Below are 14,737 nucleotides of genomic sequence, written 5' to 3'. Positions count from 1 at the left end.
ATGAGAGGATATCATGAGACAGCAATCTCCACCTACGGCCATACTACCTTGAAAGCGCCCGATCCCGTCAGATCTCGGAAGCTAAGCAGGGTGAGGCTTGATTAGTACTGGGTTGGGAGACTGCCTGGGAATACCAGGTGCTGTGGGTGTTTTTATTTTTTGCTTCCCTAATGAAAATATACATGGCATTCCTTGCAGCAAATGAAAATGTTTCATTTTTTACTACTTTTTTCCCGCAGTGGCAAAGAAATCTATCGTTTTTTCCTCTGAAAGTTCAACACAATGCAACCTTCCAAAATAGAATTCTGACATCAAGAATTCCGTCTATAGTACATTTGAGTGCACCTGTCATTTTCTCAGTCTCTGTGTATGCATGGAGCAAGATATAGGCTCATGGATTTAAGAATGAGAGGATATCATGAGACAGCAATCTCCACCTACGGCCATACTACCTTGACAGCGCCCGATCCCGTCAGATCTCGGAAGCTAAGCAGGGTGAGGCTTGATTAGTACTGGGTTGGGAGACTGCCTGGGAATACCAGGTGCTGTAGGGGTTTTTATTTTTCGCTTCCCTAATGAAAATATACATGGCATTCCTCGCAGCAAATGAAAATGTTTCATTTCTTGCTACTTTTTTCCCGCAGTGGCAAAGAAATATATCGTTTTTTCCTCTGAAAGTTCAACACAATGCAACCTTCCAAAATAGAATTCTGACATCAAGAATTCCGTCTATAGTATATTTGAGTGCACCTGTCATTTTCTCAGTCTCTGATTTAATTTCTCCATTTAAGGTAATTCTTCAAGAATGTATTTTTTTAACGGTCACAATAATACACTTATGCCTCCCATGTCATTTAGCAATATATCATACAGGCCTCAGAACACTCAGCATGTTATATGGTGAGCTTGTGGCTCACAGAGTTGGGGTGTGCAGTGTTCAAGCTGATACTTGGAAGAGATAGTGAGTTCAAATCCAAACAGGAGGAGGTTGAATATAGGCACCTCTGAAATTTTTTACTACTTTTTTCCCGCAGTGGCAAAGAAATCTATCGTTTTTTCCTCTGAAAGTTCAACACAATGCAACCTTCCAAAATAGAATTCTGACATCAAGAATTCCGTCTATAGTACATTTGAGTGCACCTGTCATTTTCTCAGTCTCTGTGTATGCATGGAGCAAGATATAGGCTCATGGATTTAAGAATGAGAGGATATCATGAGACAGCAATCTCCACCTACGGCCATACTACCTTGACAGCGCCCGATCCCGTCAGATCTCGGAAGCTAAGCAGGGTGAGGCTTGATTAGTACTGGGTTGGGAGACTGCCTGGGAATACCAGGTGCTGTAGGGGTTTTTATTTTTCGCTTCCCTAATGAAAATATACATGGCATTCCTCGCAGCAAATGAAAATGTTTCATTTCTTGCTACTTTTTTCCCGCAGTGGCAAAGAAATATATCGTTTTTTCCTCTGAAAGTTCAACACAATGCAACCTTCCAAAATAGAATTCTGACATCAAGAATTCCGTCTATAGTACATTTGAGTGCACCTGTCATTTTCTCAGTCTCTGTGTATGCATGGAGCAAGATATAGGCTCATGGATTTAAGAATGAGAGGATATCATGAGACAGCAATCTCCACCTACGGCCATACTACCTTGAAAGCGCCCGATCCCGTCAGATCTCGGAAGCTAAGCAGGGTGAGGCTTGATTAGTACTGGGTTGGGAGACTGCCTGGGAATACCAGGTGCTGTGGGTGTTTTTATTTTTTGCTTCCCTAATGAAAATATACATGGCATTCCTTGCAGCAAATGAAAATGTTTCATTTTTTACTACTTTTTTCCCGCAGTGGCAAAGAAATCTATCGTTTTTTCCTCTGAAAGTTCAACACAATGCAACCTTCCAAAATAGAATTCTGACATCAAGAATTCCGTCTATAGTACATTTGAGTGCACCTGTCATTTTCTCAGTCTCTGTGTATGCATGGAGCAAGATATAGGCTCATGGATTTAAGAATGAGAGGATATCATGAGACAGCAATCTCCACCTACGGCCATACTACCTTGACAGCGCCCGATCCCGTCAGATCTCGGAAGCTAAGCAGGGTGAGGCTTGATTAGTACTGGGTTGGGAGACTGCCTGGGAATACCAGGTGCTGTAGGGGTTTTTATTTTTCGCTTCCCTAATGAAAATATACATGGCATTCCTCGCAGCAAATGAAAATGTTTCATTTCTTGCTACTTTTTTCCCGCAGTGGCAAAGAAATATATCGTTTTTTCCTCTGAAAGTTCAACACAATGCAACCTTCCAAAATAGAATTCTGACATCAAGAATTCCGTCTATAGTACATTTGAGTGCACCTGTCATTTTCTCAGTCTCTGTGTATGCATGGAGCAAGATATAGGCTCATGGATTTAAGAATGAGAGGATATCATGAGACAGCAATCTCCACCTACGGCCATACTACCTTGAAAGCGCCCGATCCCGTCAGAGCTCGGAAGCTAAGCAGGGTGAGGCTTGATTAGTACTGGGTTGGGAGACTGCCTGGGAATACCAGGTGCTGTGGGTGTTTTTATTTTTTGCTTCCCTAATGAAAATATACATGGCATTCCTTGCAGCAAATGAAAATGTTTCATTTTTTACTACTTTTTTCCCGCAGTGGCAAAGAAATATATCGTTTTTTCCTCAGAAAGTTCAACACAATGCAACCTTCCAAAATAGAATTCTGACATCAAGAATTCCGTCTATAGTACATTTGAGTGCACCTGTCATTTTCTCAGTCTCTGTGTATGCATGGAGCAAGATATAGGCTCATGGATTTAAGAATGAGAGGATATCATGAGACAGCAATCTCCACCTACGGCCATACTACCTTGAAAGCGCCCGATCCCGTCAGATCTTGGAAGCTAAGCAGGGTGAGGCTTGATTAGTACTGGGTTGGGAGACTGCCTGGGAATACCAGGTGCTGTAGGGGTTTTTATTTTTCGCTTCCCTAATGAAAATATACATGGCATTCCTCGCAGCAAATGAAAATGTTTCATTTCTTGCTACTTTTTTCCCGGAGTGGCAAAGAAATATATTGTTTTTTCCTCTGAAAGTTCAACACAATGCAACCTTCCAAAATAGAATTCTGACATCAAGAATTCCGTCTATAGTATATTTGAGTGCACCTGTCATTTTCTCAGTCTCTGATTTAATTTCTCCATTTAAGGTAATTCTTCAAGAAAGTATTTTTTTAACGGTCACAATAATACACTTATGCCTCCCATGTCATTTAGAAATATATCATACAGGCCTCAGAACACTCAGCATGTTATATGGTGAGCTTGTGGCTCACAGAGTTGGGGTGTGCAGTGTTCAAGCTGATACTTGGAAGAGATAGTGAGTTCAAATCCAAACAGGAGGAGGTTGAATATAGGCACCTCTGAAATTTTTTACTACTTTTTTCCCGCAGTGGCAAAGAAATCTATCGTTTTTTCCTCTGAAAGTTCAACACAATGCAACCTTCCAAAATAGAATTCTGACATCAAGAATTCCGTCTATAGTACATTTGAGTGCACCTGTCATTTTCTCAGTCTCTGTGTATGCATGGAGCAAGATATAGGCTCATGGATTTAAGAATGAGAGGATATCATGAGACAGCAATCTCCACCTATGGCCATACTACCTTGAAAGCGCCCGATCCCGTCAGATCTCGGAAGCTAAGCAGGGTGAGGCTTGATTAGTACGGGGTTGGGAGACTGCCTGGGAATACCAGGTGCTGTGGGTGTTTTTATTTTTTGCTTCCCTAATGAAAATATACATGGCATTCCTTGCAGCAAATGAAAATGTTTCATTTTTTACTACTTTTTTCCCGCAGTGGCAAAGAAATCTATCGTTTTTTCCTCTGAAAGTTCAACACAATGCAACCTTCCAAAATAGAATTCTGACATCAAGAATTCCGTCTATAGTACATTTGAGTGCACCTGTCATTTTCTCAGTCTCTGTGTATGCATGGAGCAAGATATAGGCTCATGGATTTAAGAATGAGAGGATATCATGAGACAGCAATCTCCACCTACGGCCATACTACCTTGACAGCGCCCGATCCCGTCAGATCTCGGAAGCTAAGCAGGGTGAGGCTTGATTAGTACTGGGTTGGGAGACTGCCTGGGAATCCCAGGTGCTGTAGGGGTTTTTATTTTTCGCTTCCCTAATGAAAATATACATGGCATTCCTCGCAGCAAATGAAAATGTTTCATTTCTTGCTACTTTTTTCCCGCAGTGGCAAAGAAATATATCGTTTTTTCCTCTGAAAGTTCAACACAATGCAACCTTCCAAAATAGAATTCTGACATCAAGAATTCCGTCTATAGTATATTTGAGTGCACCTGTCATTTTCTCAGTCTCTGATTTAATTTCTCCATTTAAGGTAATTCTTCAAGAATGTATTTTTTTAACGGTCACAATAATACACTTATGCCTCCCATGTCATTTAGCAATATATCATACAGGCCTCAGAACACTCAGCATGTTATATGGTGAGCTTGTGGCTCACAGAGTTGGGGTGTGCAGTGTTCAAGCTGATACTTGGAAGAGATAGTGAGTTCAAATCCAAACAGGAGGAGGTTGAATATAGGCACCTCTGAAATTTTTTACTACTTTTTTCCCGCAGTGGCAAAGAAATCTATCGTTTTTTCCTCTGAAAGTTCAACACAATGCAACCTTCCAAAATAGAATTCTGACATCAAGAATTCCGTCTATAGTACATTTGAGTGCACCTGTCATTTTCTCAGTCTCTGTGTATGCATGGAGCAAGATATAGGCTCATGGATTTAAGAATGAGAGGATATCATGAGACAGCAATCTCCACCTACGGCCATACTACCTTGACAGCGCCCGATCCCGTCAGATCTCGGAAGCTAAGCAGGGTGAGGCTTGATTAGTACTGGGTTGGGAGACTGCCTGGGAATACCAGGTGCTGTAGGGGTTTTTATTTTTCGCTTCCCTAATGAAAATATACATGGCATTCCTCGCAGCAAATGAAAATGTTTCATTTCTTGCTACTTTTTTCCCGCAGTGGCAAAGAAATATATCGTTTTTTCCTCTGAAAGTTCAACACAATGCAACCTTCCAAAATAGAATTCTGACATCAAGAATTCCGTCTATAGTACATTTGAGTGCACCTGTCATTTTCTCAGTCTCTGTGTATGCATGGAGCAAGATATAGGCTCATGGATTTAAGAATGAGAGGATATCATGAGACAGCAATCTCCACCTACGGCCATACTACCTTGAAAGCGCCCGATCCCGTCAGATCTCGGAAGCTAAGCAGGGTGAGGCTTGATTAGTACTGGGTTGGGAGACTGCCTGGGAATACCAGGTGCTGTAGGGGTTTTTATTTTTCGCTTCCCTAATGAAAATATACATGGCATTCCTCGCAGCAAATGAAAATGTTTCATTTCTTGCTACTTTTTTCCCGGAGTGGCAAAGAAATATATTGTTTTTTCCTCTGAAAGTTCAACACAATGCAACCTTCCAAAATAGAATTCTGACATCAAGAATTCCGTCTATAGTATATTTGAGTGCACCTGTCATTTTCTCAGTCTCTGATTTAATTTCTCCATTTAAGGTAATTCTTCAAGAATGTATTTTTTTAACGGTCACAATAATACACTTATGCCTCCCATGTCATTTAGAAATATATCATACAGGCCTCAGAACACTCAGCATGTTATATGGTGAGCTTGTGGCTCACAGAGTTGGGGTGTGCAGTGTTCAAGCTGATACTTGGAAGAGATAGTGAGTTCAAATCCAAACAGGAGGAGGTTGAATATAGGCACCTCTGAAATTTTTTACTACTTTTTTCCCGCAGTGGCAAAGAAATCTATCGTTTTTTCCTCTGAAAGTTCAACACAATGCAACCTTCCAAAATAGAATTCTGACATCAAGAATTCCGTCTATAGTACATTTGAGTGCACCTGTCATTTTCTCAGTCTCTGTGTATGCATGGAGCAAGATATAGGCTCATGGATTTAAGAATGAGAGGATATCATGAGACAGCAATCTCCACCTACGGCCATACTACCTTGACAGCGCCCGATCCCGTCAGATCTCGGAAGCTAAGCAGGGTGAGGCTTGATTAGTACTGGGTTGGGAGACTGCCTGGGAATACCAGGTGCTGTAGGGGTTTTTATTTTTCGCTTCCCTAATGAAAATATACATGGCATTCCTCGCAGCAAATGAAAATGTTTCATTTCTTGCTACTTTTTTCCCGCAGTGGCAAAGAAATATATCGTTTTTTCCTCTGAAAGTTCAACACAATGCAACCTTCCAAAATAGAATTCTGACATCAAGAATTCCGTCTATAGTACATTTGAGTGCACCTGTCATTTTCTCAGTCTCTGTGTATGCATGGAGCAAGATATAGGCTCATGGATTTAAGAATGAGAGGATATCATGAGACAGCAATCTCCACCTACGGCCATACTACCTTGAAAGCGCCCGATCCCGTCAGATCTCGGAAGCTAAGCAGGGTGAGGCTTGATTAGTACTGGGTTGGGAGACTGCCTGGGAATACCAGGTGCTGTAGGGGTTTTTATTTTTCGCTTCCCTAATGAAAATATACATGGCATTCCTCGCAGCAAATGAAAATGTTTCATTTCTTGCTACTTTTTTCCCGGAGTGGCAAAGAAATATATTGTTTTTTCCTCTGAAAGTTCAACACAATGCAACCTTCCAAAATAGAATTCTGACATCAAGAATTCCGTCTATAGTATATTTGAGTGCACCTGTCATTTTCTCAGTCTCTGATTTAATTTCTCCATTTAAGGTAATTCTTCAAGAATGTATTTTTTTAACGGTCACAATAATACACTTATGCCTCCCATGTCATTTAGAAATATATCATACAGGCCTCAGAACACTCAGCATGTTATATGGTGAGCTTGTGGCTCACAGAGTTGGGGTGTGCAGTGTTCAAGCTGATACTTGGAAGAGATAGTGAGTTCAAATCCAAACAGGAGGAGGTTGAATATAGGCACCTCTGAAATTTTTTACTACTTTTTTCCCGCAGTGGCAAAGAAATCTATCGTTTTTTCCTCTGAAAGTTCAACACAATGCAACCTTCCAAAATAGAATTCTGACATCAAGAATTCCGTCTATAGTACATTTGAGTGCACCTGTCATTTTCTCAGTCTCTGTGTATGCATGGAGCAAGATATAGGCTCATGGATTTAAGAATGAGAGGATATCATGAGACAGCAATCTCCACCTACGGCCATACTACCTTGACAGCGCCCGATCCCGTCAGATCTCGGAAGCTAAGCAGGGTGAGGCTTGATTAGTACTGGGTTGGGAGACTGCCTGGGAATACCAGGTGCTGTAGGGGTTTTTATTTTTCGCTTCCCTAATGAAAATATACATGGCATTCCTCGCAGCAAATGAAAATGTTTCATTTCTTGCTACTTTTTTCCCGCAGTGGCAAAGAAATATATCGTTTTTTCCTCTGAAAGTTCAACACAATGCAACCTTCCAAAATAGAATTCTGACATCAAGAATTCCGTCTATAGTACATTTGAGTGCACCTGTCATTTTCTCAGTCTCTGTGTATGCATGGAGCAAGATATAGGCTCATGGATTTAAGAATGAGAGGATATCATGAGACAGCAATCTCCACCTACGGCCATACTACCTTGAAAGCGCCCGATCCCGTCAGATCTCGGAAGCTAAGCAGGGTGAGGCTTGATTAGTACTGGGTTGGGAGACTGCCTGGGAATACCAGGTGCTGTAGGGGTTTTTATTTTTCGCTTCCCTAATGAAAATATACATGGCATTCCTCGCAGCAAATGAAAATGTTTCATTTCTTGCTACTTTTTTCCCGGAGTGGCAAAGAAATATATTGTTTTTTCCTCTGAAAGTTCAACACAATGCAACCTTCCAAAATAGAATTCTGACATCAAGAATTCCGTCTATAGTATATTTGAGTGCACCTGTCATTTTCTCAGTCTCTGATTTAATTTCTCCATTTAAGGTAATTCTTCAAGAATGTATTTTTTTAACGGTCACAATAATACACTTATGCCTCCCATGTCATTTAGAAATATATCATACAGGCCTCAGAACACTCAGCATGTTATATGGTGAGCTTGTGGCTCACAGAGTTGGGGTGTGCAGTGTTCAAGCTGATACTTGGAAGAGATAGTGAGTTCAAATCCAAACAGGAGGAGGTTGAATATAGGCACCTCTGAAATTTTTTACTACTTTTTTCCCGCAGTGGCAAAGAAATCTATCGTTTTTTCCTCTGAAAGTTCAACACAATGCAACCTTCCAAAATAGAATTCTGACATCAAGAATTCCGTCTATAGTACATTTGAGTGCACCTGTCATTTTCTCAGTCTCTGTGTATGCATGGAGCAAGATATAGGCTCATGGATTTAAGAATGAGAGGATATCATGAGACAGCAATCTCCACCTACGGCCATACTACCTTGACAGCGCCCGATCCCGTCAGATCTCGGAAGCTAAGCAGGGTGAGGCTTGATTAGTACTGGGTTGGGAGACTGCCTGGGAATACCAGGTGCTGTAGGGGTTTTTATTTTTCGCTTCCCTAATGAAAATATACATGGCATTCCTCGCAGCAAATGAAAATGTTTCATTTCTTGCTACTTTTTTCCCGCAGTGGCAAAGAAATATATCGTTTTTTCCTCTGAAAGTTCAACACAATGCAACCTTCCAAAATAGAATTCTGACATCAAGAATTCCGTCTATAGTACATTTGAGTGCACCTGTCATTTTCTCAGTCTCTGTGTATGCATGGAGCAAGATATAGGCTCATGGATTTAAGAATGAGAGGATATCATGAGACAGCAATCTCCACCTACGGCCATACTACCTTGAAAGCGCCCGATCCCGTCAGATCTCGGAAGCTAAGCAGGGTGAGGCTTGATTAGTACTGGGTTGGGAGACTGCCTGGGAATACCAGGTGCTGTGGGTGTTTTTATTTTTTGCTTCCCTAATGAAAATATACATGGCATTCCTTGCAGCAAATGAAAATGTTTCATTTTTTACTACTTTTTTCCCGCAGTGGCAAAGAAATCTATCGTTTTTTCCTCTGAAAGTTCAACACAATGCAACCTTCCAAAATAGAATTCTGACATCAAGAATTCCGTCTATAGTACATTTGAGTGCACCTGTCATTTTCTCAGTCTCTGTGTATGCATGGAGCAAGATATAGGCTCATGGATTTAAGAATGAGAGGATATCATGAGACAGCAATCTCCACCTACGGCCATACTACCTTGACAGCGCCCGATCCCGTCAGATCTCGGAAGCTAAGCAGGGTGAGGCTTGATTAGTACTGGGTTGGGAGACTGCCTGGGAATACCAGGTGCTGTAGGGGTTTTTATTTTTCGCTTCCCTAATGAAAATATACATGGCATTCCTCGCAGCAAATGAAAATGTTTCATTTCTTGCTACTTTTTTCCCGCAGTGGCAAAGAAATATATCGTTTTTTCCTCTGAAAGTTCAACACAATGCAACCTTCCAAAATAGAATTCTGACATCAAGAATTCCGTCTATAGTACATTTGAGTGCACCTGTCATTTTCTCAGTCTCTGTGTATGCATGGAGCAAGATATAGGCTCATGGATTTAAGAATGAGAGGATATCATGAGACAGCAATCTCCACCTACGGCCATACTACCTTGAAAGCGCCCGATCCCGTCAGAGCTCGGAAGCTAAGCAGGGTGAGGCTTGATTAGTACTGGGTTGGGAGACTGCCTGGGAATACCAGGTGCTGTGGGTGTTTTTATTTTTTGCTTCCCTAATGAAAATATACATGGCATTCCTTGCAGCAAATGAAAATGTTTCATTTTTTACTACTTTTTTCCCGCAGTGGCAAAGAAATATATCGTTTTTTCCTCAGAAAGTTCAACACAATGCAACCTTCCAAAATAGAATTCTGACATCAAGAATTCCGTCTATAGTACATTTGAGTGCACCTGTCATTTTCTCAGTCTCTGTGTATGCATGGAGCAAGATATAGGCTCATGGATTTAAGAATGAGAGGATATCATGAGACAGCAATCTCCACCTACGGCCATACTACCTTGAAAGCGCCCGATCCCGTCAGATCTTGGAAGCTAAGCAGGGTGAGGCTTGATTAGTACTGGGTTGGGAGACTGCCTGGGAATACCAGGTGCTGTAGGGGTTTTTATTTTTCGCTTCCCTAATGAAAATATACATGGCATTCCTCGCAGCAAATGAAAATGTTTCATTTCTTGCTACTTTTTTCCCGGAGTGGCAAAGAAATATATTGTTTTTTCCTCTGAAAGTTCAACACAATGCAACCTTCCAAAATAGAATTCTGACATCAAGAATTCCGTCTATAGTATATTTGAGTGCACCTGTCATTTTCTCAGTCTCTGATTTAATTTCTCCATTTAAGGTAATTCTTCAAGAAAGTATTTTTTTAACGGTCACAATAATACACTTATGCCTCCCATGTCATTTAGAAATATATCATACAGGCCTCAGAACACTCAGCATGTTATATGGTGAGCTTGTGGCTCACAGAGTTGGGGTGTGCAGTGTTCAAGCTGATACTTGGAAGAGATAGTGAGTTCAAATCCAAACAGGAGGAGGTTGAATATAGGCACCTCTGAAATTTTTTACTACTTTTTTCCCGCAGTGGCAAAGAAATCTATCGTTTTTTCCTCTGAAAGTTCAACACAATGCAACCTTCCAAAATAGAATTCTGACATCAAGAATTCCGTCTATAGTACATTTGAGTGCACCTGTCATTTTCTCAGTCTCTGTGTATGCATGGAGCAAGATATAGGCTCATGGATTTAAGAATGAGAGGATATCATGAGACAGCAATCTCCACCTACGGCCATACTACCTTGACAGCGCCCGATCCCGTCAGATCTCGGAAGCTAAGCAGGGTGAGGCTTGATTAGTACTGGGTTGGGAGACTGCCTGGGAATACCAGGTGCTGTAGGGGTTTTTATTTTTCGCTTCCCTAATGAAAATATACATGGCATTCCTCGCAGCAAATGAAAATGTTTCATTTCTTGCTACTTTTTTCCCGCAGTGGCAAAGAAATATATCGTTTTTTCCTCTGAAAGTTCAACACAATGCAACCTTCCAAAATAGAATTCTGACATCAAGAATTCCGTCTATAGTACATTTGAGTGCACCTGTCATTTTCTCAGTCTCTGTGTATGCATGGAGCAAGATATAGGCTCATGGATTTAAGAATGAGAGGATATCATGAGACAGCAATCTCCACCTACGGCCATACTACCTTGAAAGCGCCCGATCCCGTCAGATCTCGGAAGCTAAGCAGGGTGAGGCTTGATTAGTACTGGGTTGGGAGACTGCCTGGGAATACCAGGTGCTGTAGGGGTTTTTATTTTTCGCTTCCCTAATGAAAATATACATGGCATTCCTCGCAGCAAATGAAAATGTTTCATTTCTTGCTACTTTTTTCCCGGAGTGGCAAAGAAATATATTGTTTTTTCCTCTGAAAGTTCAACACAATGCAACCTTCCAAAATAGAATTCTGACATCAAGAATTCCGTCTATAGTATATTTGAGTGCACCTGTCATTTTCTCAGTCTCTGATTTAATTTCTCCATTTAAGGTAATTCTTCAAGAATGTATTTTTTTAACGGTCACAATAATACACTTATGCCTCCCATGTCATTTAGAAATATATCATACAGGCCTCAGAACACTCAACATGTTATATGGTGAGCTTGTGGCTCACAGAGTTGGGGTGTGCAGTGTTCAAGCTGATACTTGGAAGAGATAGTGAGTTCAAATCCAAACAGGAGGAGGTTGAATATAGGCACCTCTGAAATTTTTTACTACTTTTTTCCCGCAGTGGCAAAGAAATCTATCGTTTTTTCCTCTGAAAGTTCAACACAATGCAACCTTCCAAAATAGAATTCTGACATCAAGAATTCCGTCTATAGTACATTTGAGTGCACCTGTCATTTTCTCAGTCTCTGTGTATGCATGGAGCAAGATATAGGCTCATGGATTTAAGAATGAGAGGATATCATGAGACAGCAATCTCCACCTACGGCCATACTACCTTGACAGCGCCCGATCCCGTCAGATCTCGGAAGCTAAGCAGGGTGAGGCTTGATTAGTACTGGGTTGGGAGACTGCCTGGGAATACCAGGTGCTGTAGGGGTTTTTATTTTTCGCTTCCCTAATGAAAATATACATGGCATTCCTCGCAGCAAATGAAAATGTTTCATTTCTTGCTACTTTTTTCCCGCAGTGGCAAAGAAATATATCGTTTTTTCCTCTGAAAGTTCAACACAATGCAACCTTCCAAAATAGAATTCTGACATCAAGAATTCCGTCTATAGTACATTTGAGTGCACCTGTCATTTTCTCAGTCTCTGTGTATGCATGGAGCAAGATATAGGCTCATGGATTTAAGAATGAGAGGATATCATGAGACAGCAATCTCCACCTACGGCCATACTACCTTGAAAGCGCCCGATCCCGTCAGATCTCGGAAGCTAAGCAGGGTGAGGCTTGATTAGTACTGGGTTGGGAGACTGCCTGGGAATACCAGGTGCTGTGGGTGTTTTTATTTTTTGCTTCCCTAATGAAAATATACATGGCATTCCTTGCAGCAAATGAAAATGTTTCATTTTTTACTACTTTTTTCCCGCAGTGGCAAAGAAATCTATCGTTTTTTCCTCTGAAAGTTCAACACAATGCAACCTTCCAAAATAGAATTCTGACATCAAGAATTCCGTCTATAGTACATTTGAGTGCACCTGTCATTTTCTCAGTCTCTGTGTATGCATGGAGCAAGATATAGGCTCATGGATTTAAGAATGAGAGGATATCATGAGACAGCAATCTCCACCTACGGCCATACTACCTTGACAGCGCCCGATCCCGTCAGATCTCGGAAGCTAAGCAGGGTGAGGCTTGATTAGTACTGGGTTGGGAGACTGCCTGGGAATACCAGGTGCTGTAGGGGTTTTTATTTTTCGCTTCCCTAATGAAAATATACATGGCATTCCTCGCAGCAAATGAAAATGTTTCATTTCTTGCTACTTTTTTCCCGCAGTGGCAAAGAAATATATCGTTTTTTCCTCTGAAAGTTCAACACAATGCAACCTTCCAAAATAGAATTCTGACATCAAGAATTCCGTCTATAGTACATTTGAGTGCACCTGTCATTTTCTCAGTCTCTGTGTATGCATGGAGCAAGATATAGGCTCATGGATTTAAGAATGAGAGGATATCATGAGACAGCAATCTCCACCTACGGCCATACTACCTTGAAAGCGCCCGATCCCGTCAGAGCTCGGAAGCTAAGCAGGGTGAGGCTTGATTAGTACTGGGTTGGGAGACTGCCTGGGAATACCAGGTGCTGTGGGTGTTTTTATTTTTTGCTTCCCTAATGAAAATATACATGGCATTCCTTGCAGCAAATGAAAATGTTTCATTTTTTACTACTTTTTTCCCGCAGTGGCAAAGAAATATATCGTTTTTTCCTCAGAAAGTTCAACACAATGCAACCTTCCAAAATAGAATTCTGACATCAAGAATTCCGTCTATAGTACATTTGAGTGCACCTGTCATTTTCTCAGTCTCTGTGTATGCATGGAGCAAGATATAGGCTCATGGATTTAAGAATGAGAGGATATCATGAGACAGCAATCTCCACCTACGGCCATACTACCTTGAAAGCGCCCGATCCCGTCAGATCTTGGAAGCTAAGCAGGGTGAGGCTTGATTAGTACTGGGTTGGGAGACTGCCTGGGAATACCAGGTGCTGTAGGGGTTTTTATTTTTCGCTTCCCTAATGAAAATATACATGGCATTCCTCGCAGCAAATGAAAATGTTTCATTTCTTGCTACTTTTTTCCCGGAGTGGCAAAGAAATATATTGTTTTTTCCTCTGAAAGTTCAACACAATGCAACCTTCCAAAATAGAATTCTGACATCAAGAATTCCGTCTATAGTATATTTGAGTGCACCTGTCATTTTCTCAGTCTCTGATTTAATTTCTCCATTTAAGGTAATTCTTCAAGAAAGTATTTTTTTAACGGTCACAATAATACACTTATGCCTCCCATGTCATTTAGAAATATATCATACAGGCCTCAGAACACTCAGCATGTTATATGGTGAGCTTGTGGCTCACAGAGTTGGGGTGTGCAGTGTTCAAGCTGATACTTGGAAGAGATAGTGAGTTCAAATCCAAACAGGAGGAGGTTGAATATAGGCACCTCTGAAATTTTTTACTACTTTTTTCCCGCAGTGGCAAAGAAATCTATCGTTTTTTCCTCTGAAAGTTCAACACAATGCAACCTTCCAAAATAGAATTCTGACATCAAGAATTCCGTCTATAGTACATTTGAGTGCACCTGTCATTTTCTCAGTCTCTGTGTATGCATGGAGCAAGATATAGGCTCATGGATTTAAGAATGAGAGGATATCATGAGACAGCAATCTCCACCTACGGCCATACTACCTTGACAGCGCCCGATCCCGTCAGATCTCGGAAGCTAAGCAGGGTGAGGCTTGATTAGTACTGGGTTGGGAGACTGCCTGGGAATACCAGGTGCTGTAGGGGTTTTTATTTTTCGCTTCCCTAATGAAAATATACATGGCATTCCTCGCAGCAAATGAAAATGTTTCATTTCTTGCTACTTTTTTCCCGCAGTGGCAAAGAAATATATCGTTTTTTCCTCTGAAAGTTCAACACAATGCAACCTT

At 41.1% G+C, this 14,737-nt stretch overlaps 28 non-coding genes across 28 annotated transcripts; all 28 read left to right on the top strand.

Moving 5' to 3' along the window:
* The first annotated feature begins 30 nt into the window (after positions 1-30).
* LOC142484194 (5S ribosomal RNA) lies at positions 31-149 on the top strand. The gene has a single exon (XR_012797692.1). It is a non-coding gene; the product is annotated as a 5S ribosomal RNA (ribosomal RNA).
* Positions 150-435: 286 nt separating this feature from the next.
* Positions 436-554, top strand: LOC142484088 (5S ribosomal RNA). Its single transcript, XR_012797590.1, has one exon. It is a non-coding gene; the product is annotated as a 5S ribosomal RNA (ribosomal RNA).
* Positions 555-1,230: 676 nt separating this feature from the next.
* Positions 1,231-1,349, top strand: LOC142484087 (5S ribosomal RNA). Its single transcript, XR_012797589.1, has one exon. It is a non-coding gene; the product is annotated as a 5S ribosomal RNA (ribosomal RNA).
* Positions 1,350-1,635: 286 nt separating this feature from the next.
* Positions 1,636-1,754, top strand: LOC142484183 (5S ribosomal RNA). The gene has a single exon (XR_012797681.1). It is a non-coding gene; the product is annotated as a 5S ribosomal RNA (ribosomal RNA).
* Positions 1,755-2,040: 286 nt separating this feature from the next.
* LOC142484086 (5S ribosomal RNA) lies at positions 2,041-2,159 on the top strand. Its single transcript, XR_012797588.1, has one exon. It is a non-coding gene; the product is annotated as a 5S ribosomal RNA (ribosomal RNA).
* Positions 2,160-2,445: 286 nt separating this feature from the next.
* On the top strand, positions 2,446-2,564 carry LOC142484633 (5S ribosomal RNA). The gene has a single exon (XR_012798085.1). It is a non-coding gene; the product is annotated as a 5S ribosomal RNA (ribosomal RNA).
* Positions 2,565-2,850: 286 nt separating this feature from the next.
* LOC142484201 (5S ribosomal RNA) lies at positions 2,851-2,969 on the top strand. Its single transcript, XR_012797699.1, has one exon. It is a non-coding gene; the product is annotated as a 5S ribosomal RNA (ribosomal RNA).
* A 676-nt stretch (positions 2,970-3,645) lies between these two features.
* LOC142484254 (5S ribosomal RNA) lies at positions 3,646-3,764 on the top strand. Its single transcript, XR_012797749.1, has one exon. It is a non-coding gene; the product is annotated as a 5S ribosomal RNA (ribosomal RNA).
* A 286-nt stretch (positions 3,765-4,050) lies between these two features.
* LOC142484169 (5S ribosomal RNA) lies at positions 4,051-4,169 on the top strand. The gene has a single exon (XR_012797668.1). It is a non-coding gene; the product is annotated as a 5S ribosomal RNA (ribosomal RNA).
* Positions 4,170-4,845: 676 nt separating this feature from the next.
* On the top strand, positions 4,846-4,964 carry LOC142484085 (5S ribosomal RNA). The gene has a single exon (XR_012797587.1). It is a non-coding gene; the product is annotated as a 5S ribosomal RNA (ribosomal RNA).
* Positions 4,965-5,250: 286 nt separating this feature from the next.
* Positions 5,251-5,369, top strand: LOC142484567 (5S ribosomal RNA). The gene has a single exon (XR_012798021.1). It is a non-coding gene; the product is annotated as a 5S ribosomal RNA (ribosomal RNA).
* A 676-nt stretch (positions 5,370-6,045) lies between these two features.
* On the top strand, positions 6,046-6,164 carry LOC142484083 (5S ribosomal RNA). The gene has a single exon (XR_012797586.1). It is a non-coding gene; the product is annotated as a 5S ribosomal RNA (ribosomal RNA).
* A 286-nt stretch (positions 6,165-6,450) lies between these two features.
* LOC142484566 (5S ribosomal RNA) lies at positions 6,451-6,569 on the top strand. Its single transcript, XR_012798020.1, has one exon. It is a non-coding gene; the product is annotated as a 5S ribosomal RNA (ribosomal RNA).
* A 676-nt stretch (positions 6,570-7,245) lies between these two features.
* Positions 7,246-7,364, top strand: LOC142484082 (5S ribosomal RNA). Its single transcript, XR_012797585.1, has one exon. It is a non-coding gene; the product is annotated as a 5S ribosomal RNA (ribosomal RNA).
* Positions 7,365-7,650: 286 nt separating this feature from the next.
* On the top strand, positions 7,651-7,769 carry LOC142484565 (5S ribosomal RNA). The gene has a single exon (XR_012798019.1). It is a non-coding gene; the product is annotated as a 5S ribosomal RNA (ribosomal RNA).
* Positions 7,770-8,445: 676 nt separating this feature from the next.
* On the top strand, positions 8,446-8,564 carry LOC142484081 (5S ribosomal RNA). Its single transcript, XR_012797584.1, has one exon. It is a non-coding gene; the product is annotated as a 5S ribosomal RNA (ribosomal RNA).
* A 286-nt stretch (positions 8,565-8,850) lies between these two features.
* LOC142484171 (5S ribosomal RNA) lies at positions 8,851-8,969 on the top strand. Its single transcript, XR_012797670.1, has one exon. It is a non-coding gene; the product is annotated as a 5S ribosomal RNA (ribosomal RNA).
* Positions 8,970-9,255: 286 nt separating this feature from the next.
* On the top strand, positions 9,256-9,374 carry LOC142484080 (5S ribosomal RNA). The gene has a single exon (XR_012797583.1). It is a non-coding gene; the product is annotated as a 5S ribosomal RNA (ribosomal RNA).
* A 286-nt stretch (positions 9,375-9,660) lies between these two features.
* LOC142484632 (5S ribosomal RNA) lies at positions 9,661-9,779 on the top strand. Its single transcript, XR_012798084.1, has one exon. It is a non-coding gene; the product is annotated as a 5S ribosomal RNA (ribosomal RNA).
* A 286-nt stretch (positions 9,780-10,065) lies between these two features.
* LOC142484200 (5S ribosomal RNA) lies at positions 10,066-10,184 on the top strand. Its single transcript, XR_012797698.1, has one exon. It is a non-coding gene; the product is annotated as a 5S ribosomal RNA (ribosomal RNA).
* Positions 10,185-10,860: 676 nt separating this feature from the next.
* On the top strand, positions 10,861-10,979 carry LOC142484079 (5S ribosomal RNA). Its single transcript, XR_012797582.1, has one exon. It is a non-coding gene; the product is annotated as a 5S ribosomal RNA (ribosomal RNA).
* A 286-nt stretch (positions 10,980-11,265) lies between these two features.
* On the top strand, positions 11,266-11,384 carry LOC142484564 (5S ribosomal RNA). Its single transcript, XR_012798018.1, has one exon. It is a non-coding gene; the product is annotated as a 5S ribosomal RNA (ribosomal RNA).
* Positions 11,385-12,060: 676 nt separating this feature from the next.
* Positions 12,061-12,179, top strand: LOC142484077 (5S ribosomal RNA). Its single transcript, XR_012797580.1, has one exon. It is a non-coding gene; the product is annotated as a 5S ribosomal RNA (ribosomal RNA).
* A 286-nt stretch (positions 12,180-12,465) lies between these two features.
* On the top strand, positions 12,466-12,584 carry LOC142484160 (5S ribosomal RNA). Its single transcript, XR_012797659.1, has one exon. It is a non-coding gene; the product is annotated as a 5S ribosomal RNA (ribosomal RNA).
* Positions 12,585-12,870: 286 nt separating this feature from the next.
* LOC142484076 (5S ribosomal RNA) lies at positions 12,871-12,989 on the top strand. The gene has a single exon (XR_012797579.1). It is a non-coding gene; the product is annotated as a 5S ribosomal RNA (ribosomal RNA).
* A 286-nt stretch (positions 12,990-13,275) lies between these two features.
* On the top strand, positions 13,276-13,394 carry LOC142484631 (5S ribosomal RNA). The gene has a single exon (XR_012798083.1). It is a non-coding gene; the product is annotated as a 5S ribosomal RNA (ribosomal RNA).
* A 286-nt stretch (positions 13,395-13,680) lies between these two features.
* Positions 13,681-13,799, top strand: LOC142484199 (5S ribosomal RNA). The gene has a single exon (XR_012797697.1). It is a non-coding gene; the product is annotated as a 5S ribosomal RNA (ribosomal RNA).
* Positions 13,800-14,475: 676 nt separating this feature from the next.
* LOC142484075 (5S ribosomal RNA) lies at positions 14,476-14,594 on the top strand. Its single transcript, XR_012797578.1, has one exon. It is a non-coding gene; the product is annotated as a 5S ribosomal RNA (ribosomal RNA).
* The last annotated feature ends 143 nt before the right edge of the window (positions 14,595-14,737 follow it).

Source organism: Ascaphus truei, unplaced genomic scaffold, assembly GCF_040206685.1.
Source record: "Ascaphus truei isolate aAscTru1 unplaced genomic scaffold, aAscTru1.hap1 HAP1_SCAFFOLD_435, whole genome shotgun sequence".
Taxonomy (NCBI): Eukaryota; Metazoa; Chordata; class Amphibia; order Anura; family Ascaphidae; genus Ascaphus; species Ascaphus truei.
Note: the sequence above shows the minus strand (reverse complement) of the source record. Positions and strands in the feature narration are given on the sequence as shown.